This window comes from Nicotiana tomentosiformis, chromosome 6 (assembly GCF_000390325.3).
Source record: "Nicotiana tomentosiformis chromosome 6, ASM39032v3, whole genome shotgun sequence".
Taxonomy (NCBI): Eukaryota; Viridiplantae; Streptophyta; class Magnoliopsida; order Solanales; family Solanaceae; genus Nicotiana; species Nicotiana tomentosiformis.
This window is the reverse complement of record NC_090817.1, coordinates 60,591,083-60,599,017: the sequence shown is the minus strand read 5'-3', so window position 1 is coordinate 60,599,017 and position 7,935 is coordinate 60,591,083. Positions and strand designations below refer to the sequence as shown.

The 7,935-nt window shown below is 41.0% G+C and overlaps 1 long non-coding RNA gene across 1 annotated transcript; it reads left to right on the top strand.

Moving 5' to 3' along the window:
• The first annotated feature begins 567 nt into the window (after positions 1-567).
• Positions 568-2,849, top strand: LOC138894954 (uncharacterized). Its single transcript, XR_011409142.1, has 2 exons — positions 568-2,332; positions 2,654-2,849. It is a non-coding gene; the product is annotated as an uncharacterized lncRNA (long non-coding RNA).
• The last annotated feature ends 5,086 nt before the right edge of the window (positions 2,850-7,935 follow it).

Below are 7,935 nucleotides of genomic sequence, written 5' to 3'. Positions count from 1 at the left end.
TGGATTGCTGATTGGTGGTGTCTGATGTTCTTCTTCGCGATCGCGAAGAAGAAGTCGCAATCGCGTAGGGTGTTTGGTGGATCGGCAAATTTTCCTTCTTCACGTTCGCAGTTTGTGGTTCGCGGTCGCGGACTTGTGGTGTGTTGGCTCAGCACGTTCGCGATAGGGAGGCCAAGTATTTTGTTCTTCGCGTTCGCATAACGTGGTTCACTATCGCGTAAGCTGAGGTTGTGGTAAGTCACTTTTGTGTCCCTGATGTCGCATTCACGTAGTGCTTTTGTGGGGCAGTGTTGTTTCTTCTTCCGATCACGATGTATTTTTTGCGATCGTGATGTATATTACCTAGGCAGAATATAAAAGCACTCAATTTCGAGGTTTATGTTATTTTATCACTTTTTTTGAGTTAGAGAGCACGATTTTGGGCGATTGTGGATCGAATTTTCACGATTTGGATTGGGGGTAAGTATTCTTGACCTAGATTTGGTTATCATTTAATTAGTGATTTGAATTGAAGAAACTGGAGATTTTTGGGGGTTGTAAAAACTTTCTACAACATAAATTGATGATTTGAAGGCCGATTTGAGGTCGGAATTGGATGATTTTGGTATGGTTGGACTCGTAACGGAATGAGTGTTCAGATTATTTTGGTTTTGTCGGGTTTTGAGGTGCGGACATGGGGTTGAATTTTTTTTTTATTAAAGATCGAAGCTTTATTACCCGGAATCATTTTCTGTGGCTTTTATTTATGATATTAAGTTATTTTGGCTACATTCGAGCTGTCCGGAGGTTGTTTCACATGGGAAGGTCTTTTATTTAGCTTCTTTGAGGTAAGTATCTTTCCTAACTTTTTGTGGGAGAACTACCCCATAGTATTTGGTTTAATTGCATTATTGGGATTATGTGAAAGACGCGTACATGAGGTGATGAGTGTGTACACGGTCTTATATGTAGAAATTGACCGGATTAGACTCTTAGGCTTCTTGTATGCATTTAATTGAAATTTTCGTTACATGTTATACATTCCTTTGTTAAATTTATTCTTATATGCTTTAATTGAATTTGTCATTACACGTTCTATATTGTGCTATCAAGTTTATTCTTACATGCTTTATTTGAAGTTGTTAGCACATGTTTTATCTTTTATTTGTCAAGTTTACTGTTATATACTTTACTTGAAGTTGTTACCTTTTTATTGTCACGTTACCGCTTTCATTGTTGAATAATTCTTATTTGAAGTTGCTATTACATAATATCCCTTTGTTGTCAAGTTATTCTCATGCATTTAGACGTAGTTGCTAGTTCATGCCATCTCTTTCATTGTTAGCTTATGTCATACACTAGATTTCGAAGTTTCCATTCATGGAAATACCTTCATTATTGAGTTTATTATTAATCAATTAATTAAAGCTGAAGTTATTGAAAGCTATTAACCTATTTTAGTTGAATTTGTCGTTAAATGGAGTATTGTTCATTATTGAGTTATTTTTCCCCATTTTATTTTGTTGCTATTGAGATTCATGTATTGGTATTGTTGTTGTGAAAAAGGTTGTGGCCTATGGGCACTTGTGGTACGAGTTGATATGTTGTGTTGTTGTGATGTTAGCACATGTGTATTTGTTTTGTGGATTTATTATTGTTATGTGGAGCATAAGGGTGGCATCTCACTGTTGTTGATTATGCAGAGTGATAAGGGTGGCTATTGATTTATTGTCCGGGCAGAGTGATACGGGTGACTATTGTGTTATTGTCAGGCCGGAGTGATACAGGTGGCTTGTTAAATGTTTGAACGGAGCGATACATATGGCTATGATGATATTGTCCATATGGAGAGATTAGGGTGGCTATGTCAGGGATGATATGTGACAGCGTAGGGGCAAAATATTGATGATATTCGTGTGATGGTGTGATTTTCCTTGTGTATGTCATGTACCTTATGTGACTTGTTGTGTTGTTTCAAGTGATCTACTCGACGTCTTTGATATTACTTGTTGACTTGGATTGTAATAGTACACTCGCACAAGCATATACTGTAGCATGCTGTTTACACTAGTTCAGGAGTATGAAACATGACATTCATTCATCTTGCATTTGTATTCTTGTATTATCTGCTTCCATTGTGATATTGAGCCTGTGACCATGCCGGGAGGATTATGATGTTGAGCTTGTGACCACGCAGGGCGGATTGTGATAGTGAGCCTGTGACCATGCCATGCAGACTGAGATATTGGCACGTGAGTTATCCGTGCGGTCATGATTGAGATAATGTGGGCACGAGGTGCTATGAGCATATGATTTATGATTTTGGACTCGTGACTTGTGTTTATGAAATGAGGTATCTCGGAGTAATTTTTTTGTAAACCTTGAGTTAAAACAACTTGGTTTTTTTGTTGTCATTTGTTTATCTTATTTAGTTTCACTGGTACTTTAACGGTGTTCTGTTTACTTTACTGTTTATATCACATGTTTATTCCTGGTTGCCAATTACTGATTCTTACTTCCATTGTTATCTTTATACTTATATACTGTACAAGTTATTATGACTAGTAGGTGTCTTGACTCGTACATTGTCACTACTCTACCGAGGTTAGTCTTGATACTTATTGGGTACTGACCGTGGTGTACTTATACTATACTTCTGCATATTTTTGTGCAGATCCGGGTATTGCAGATAACGGACACAGGTAGAGTTAGCTTCTTGATCGCGAGGATTCAAGGTAGAGCTGCTTGGTCATCGCAGTCCCTTGGAGTCCTTTTCCTGTTGATTGTACTATTAATTCGTTATCCGTACAACATTGAATTTTGTTTTTGGAGATATCTCTATGTATTCAGCTAGAGTTCGTGACTCTGTATTACCTAATCTTGGGAGGATTGTTATGAGTTTTGCCGCGTAGGCTTGTATCACCTTTATTTTAGTATTTATATTAAACTCTACTTGAAAAATATCATGTTTAACTGGTTTAACTGTTATAAGTAATCGGCTGACCTTGTCTTAGTGACTAGGTGCCATCACGACGCCTATGGTGGGATTTTTTGGTCGTGACAATTTGGTATCAGAACTCTAGGTTCATAGGTTCTACGAGTCACGAGCAAGTTTAGTAGCGTCTTGCAGATCGGTACGGAGACGTCTGTACTTATCTTCGAGAGGCTACGAAACTATTATGTAAAAATCCACTTATTTTATTCCTACCGTGTAGATTTATTGATTTCAGAGCTTGAGCCTTTGTATTTCTACTCTCTCACAGATGGTGAGGACACATACTACCAGATCAGCCGAGAAGACGCCCACGCCCCCTGCTAGGTCCACGAGAGGCCGGGGCCGAGGAGGGGCACGTGCCACAGCTAGAGCACCTGCCAAAGGAGCAGCTGAGGCGTCTCGAGTAGCTCTGGCTGGGGGACATGCATCGGGGCAACACCACGAGTAGCTCCGGTTGGGGGACAAGCATGGGAAGCGCATGTTCCTACCCCCGGACTTCAGGAGACTTTAGCATAGTTCCTGAGATTATTTGGTACATTGGGTCAGGGGGAATTAATCCTAGTAGCACCAGCTACTTCACAGATTGGAGGGAGGAGTTCAGACTCTCGCCGCCCGTACTCTAGAGCAGCAGGCTCATATTGGTCATTCTCCGGGTGTGGTGCCAGTATAGCCTGTTATCATAGTTCAGCCTGAGGTCAGACCAGAGGCATTTAATGAGGAGAAGCTGAGACTTGAGAGGTTCAAAAAGTATCACCCTCTTACTTATAGTGGCGCACTGACTGAGGATGCACACGATATTCTGGTCAAGTGTCACCGTATTCTCCACACCCCGGGCATCGTGGAGGTGTGCGGAGTAGCCTTTACTACATTTCAGCTATCGGAGGCAGCGTATAGGTAGTGGCAGACTTACGAGGAGGGTAGTCCAGGTGATGCAGCCCCACTCACTTGGGCTCAGTTTTCAGAGATGTTCTTGAGGGAGATTGTTCTCCAGACCCTCCGGGATGCGTGGCACACATAGTTTGAGCATCTATGTCAGGACACTATGAGGGTGTCGGAGTATGCCACCAGGTTCAATAAGTCTTTCCAGTCATGCACCTATTCTGGGTTCTACCTTTAGGGAACACATCCACAAATGTATCGGGGGGCTCAGTTATGGTCTTAGATTCAACCTGGCTCAGAAATTGGAGACTGATACTCCATTTCAGCAGGTTGTGGAGATTTCTAGGTGGTTAGAGCGTATTCGGGGTGAGGAGAGGGAGGATAAGGAGGCCAAGAGGTATCGAGGTTCTGGAGGATTTAGTGGATTCTACTCATCAGCTCTGTTCCATCACGGCGGAGGCTCCGTCAATTGGCCAATCCAGTCCGCACTTTAGACTAATCGTGGTGCTCCAACTAGTCATGGACCTCAAGGTACTCATATGGGACAATCGTCATTTTGCGCACCACCTGCATGGGGCTCCTACAACGGTTATCCCGGTTATCCGGCACAGGCTTAGTACCACCAGCCGCATCCACAGATGGGTTGTTATGATTGTGGTGATACTAGGCACATCATGAGGGATTGTCCCAGACTAGGGAGATATGGATTTTATTAGGCACTCAGGCTAGGGGCTCCATTCCAATTGCTACTCCACCTGCACATCCAGCTAGGGGTGGAGGACATGCGAGTAGAGGGGATCCTAGAGGGGGAGGCCCGACCCATTGATATATTTTCCATGGTAGGGCTGACATCGTTGCACCAGATGATGGCGCTACAGGTATGGTTTCGATTTGTCATAGAGGAGCATCACTCTTATTTTAATTTGGTCCTATTTTATCGGTATGAGTCCTCCTATCTTGCTTCATATATGGGTGTGTTCCGTGATTCTTGCACTCTGTTATGTGTTTATACCTGTTGAGAGATTCTATAGTGGTAGCCCGAGTTTACCGTTTTAGGAATTTTCACTATTGAGAGTTATGAGACTAGGATGAACTTTCTGTTACCTAATACGGTAGGTTTTGATGTGATTTCTGGATGGTTTGCCCTTGACTGGTGATTTGGGTTCTCTATGAATATGGAAAGTTTGTTATATGTTGTGGTTTTGGTTCTACGGGATTTAATTACTAGAGTGTTTTGGTTGTTGAGATGTTTACCTTACTCGTGACTTGATTTGCCACCCAACTTCTCAGGAGTTTAATCGGTATTTCATGTTTCCATGCTTCATAAGTATCATGAAGAATGTTGCTTATGAAAAAGAATCGGTGGCCATTTTGGACATACACATTCGGACATTAAGATCGAATGAGGTTGCATCAGTAAAGGTTCAGTGGAGAGGTCAATTGGTTGAGGAAGCAACATGGGAGACCGAGCATGATATGCAGAGCAGATATCCTCAACTTTTTAGCATTCCAGTTATGGTTCTTAACCCGTTCAAGGATGAATTTTTGTTTAAGAGCGGGAGAATGTAACGACCTAACCGACTGTTTTATGTTAGGCCCCATTTCCCCTATTAAATGCTTCCCATATGCTTATTTGTTGTTTTGTGACTTGCGCGGATGATTGGTTTGGTTTTATGATGGTTTGGGAGTGAATTGGAACACTTAGTTCTATTTTGGATAGCTTAAGTTGCTAGAGTTCACCAAGGTTTGACTTTGAAGTAGAAGACCTTGGATTGGTGATTTGATGGTTCCAATAGGTTTGTACGGTGATTTCGGACTTAAGCATACGTTTGAATTTGGATTTGGAGGTTCCATGAAGGTTTTGGCTCTATTTGCCGAAAGTTGGCAATTTGAAGAATTGGTGAGTTGGTAGGTTTGACCGGGAGTTGACATTGATATTATCGGAATTTGATTGGTGTTACAGGACTTTGGATAGGTTATTTTAGTTGATTGGAACTTGTGTGCGAAGTTTGGTTGAACTCCGAAGTGATTAAGTGTGATTCGGACATGTTTGGCGAAGTTAGAAAGTTTGGAAGTTAAGAGATGGATTTCGATCGTCGATTCTTGGTTTTAATGTTAGTTGTGGTGTTTTGAACATTTGGATGAGTTTGAATAAGGTATAAGGACTTATTGGTATGGTTGGATGTGGGTTGGGGGGAGGGGGGTAGGGCGTGTTTTGGATTGGTTTCGAACCATTTGGAGGTGGTTCAGTAGATTTGGTGATGGTGTGTTGCACCTGTGATGGTTTGTGCATGTGCGAGGTCGCAGAAGTGATAGATTTCCGCACCTGCACCTTCGTAGAAACGAGAACTCGTGCGCAGATGCGAGGTTGGGCTGGCTCAGGAGGTAGTGCGTATTTCTAGTGGCACCTGCAGAGACGCAGCTGCAGCAGTTTCTCTGCAGATACTATAGGGGTTGTGTAAGTAAGGATGAAAGATGCGATAGTTTTATCGTGGAAGCATCGTCGCATCGGGGACCCCTCACATTATACCAATAAGTACAAATACATTATCCAAACTTATCCAAAGGCTCGAAACATCCCAAATAACCTCAAAATCAAGAATCGAAGATCAACTCATTCACTTAACTTTCAAACATTCCAACTTCGTCGAACGTATCCGAATCACACTTAGACATTCCGGATTACAACCAAACTTCATAAACAAGTTCCAACCAACTAAATGAACCTATCCAATATTTCAAAACCACAATAGGAGTTTGATAACACCGAAGTCAACTCTCGGTCAAACCTATGAACTCTCCAATTCTTCAAAATGTCAACTTTCGACAAATAGAGCCAAAACCATCTAGGTACATCCAAATTCAAATCTGAACATACACCTAAGACCAAAATCACCATACGAACATATTGAAACCATCAAATTCTGATTCTGAGATCGTTTACTCAAAAATCAAACCTTGGTCAACTCTTCCAACTTCAGGCTTCCAAGTTGAGAATCATTCTACCGAATCAATCTCGAACCTTGCAAACATAAAAACCAATCATATACATAAATCATAATACATCAATCTATTCAAGGTCTCAAGCCGCCAAACGAAATGCTAACACTCAAAATGACTGGTCGGGTCGTTACATTCTACCCTACTTAAACATATGTTCGTCCTCGAACGTGCCAAGAGTCATTCCAAAGCTGCCCAAAAATCACTGTATAGTTCAACATACACATACCCATGAGTGATTACATTCCACCATAATCCATATAAGTCTATTAACACAATCCCAAATGATGATTCTTTCTTCAACCATAGCCCATAAGCCTTAATACAAAATTTCAACATCTGAAACTCTCTTTAATATCTGATTCATGTATATATACATTGTATCAAGTTGCATCAAGTTACAAACGATCTCCCAAGATGTTACCACACGGTGTGCCGTGTAATTCATATGTCCATAGCCATATCTTTTGCGACAATAAATGTACATTACCAAACCCGATACTGGTAATATGCCTCATATCCAATAAAACTCTGGGCCAAACCTTCACAACACTTCTAATGATGAAAAAACATATAGAAACTCTTAAGCACCCATCAAAACAACAAGTCAGGGAAATCTCTCGCCAAACAAGAACCATTGCTAAATTCTGAGCTGAGTAATTACATTTTTCTCCCAAATATACGTTATACAAATTCAATTGTACTGATTCCAGTCCAATAACATCATCTCATCCACTATATGTTGCTCAACTGACAAGACACATCAAATACCATTAAGAACCTCATACGACGCGATCCGCGTGCCAAATAATCAACTGTCCCAATATGACCAATAATAATAAAAGGACTGAATAGGAGAGCTATCCAACGAGTTTAATAGATATAACAACAAAAGCATAGTGCCATGAATTCTTCCCACAAAGGGAAAACAAAATAAATGAAATAAACACAAGGAATCGCATCCAACATAATCCCATCGTGGCATGCAACCTTATCCATATATAATACTATTGCGACACGCTACCCGATCCATACTTATCAATTCGCATGGGGTACCCATCAAGCCATAATGCTCATACTCA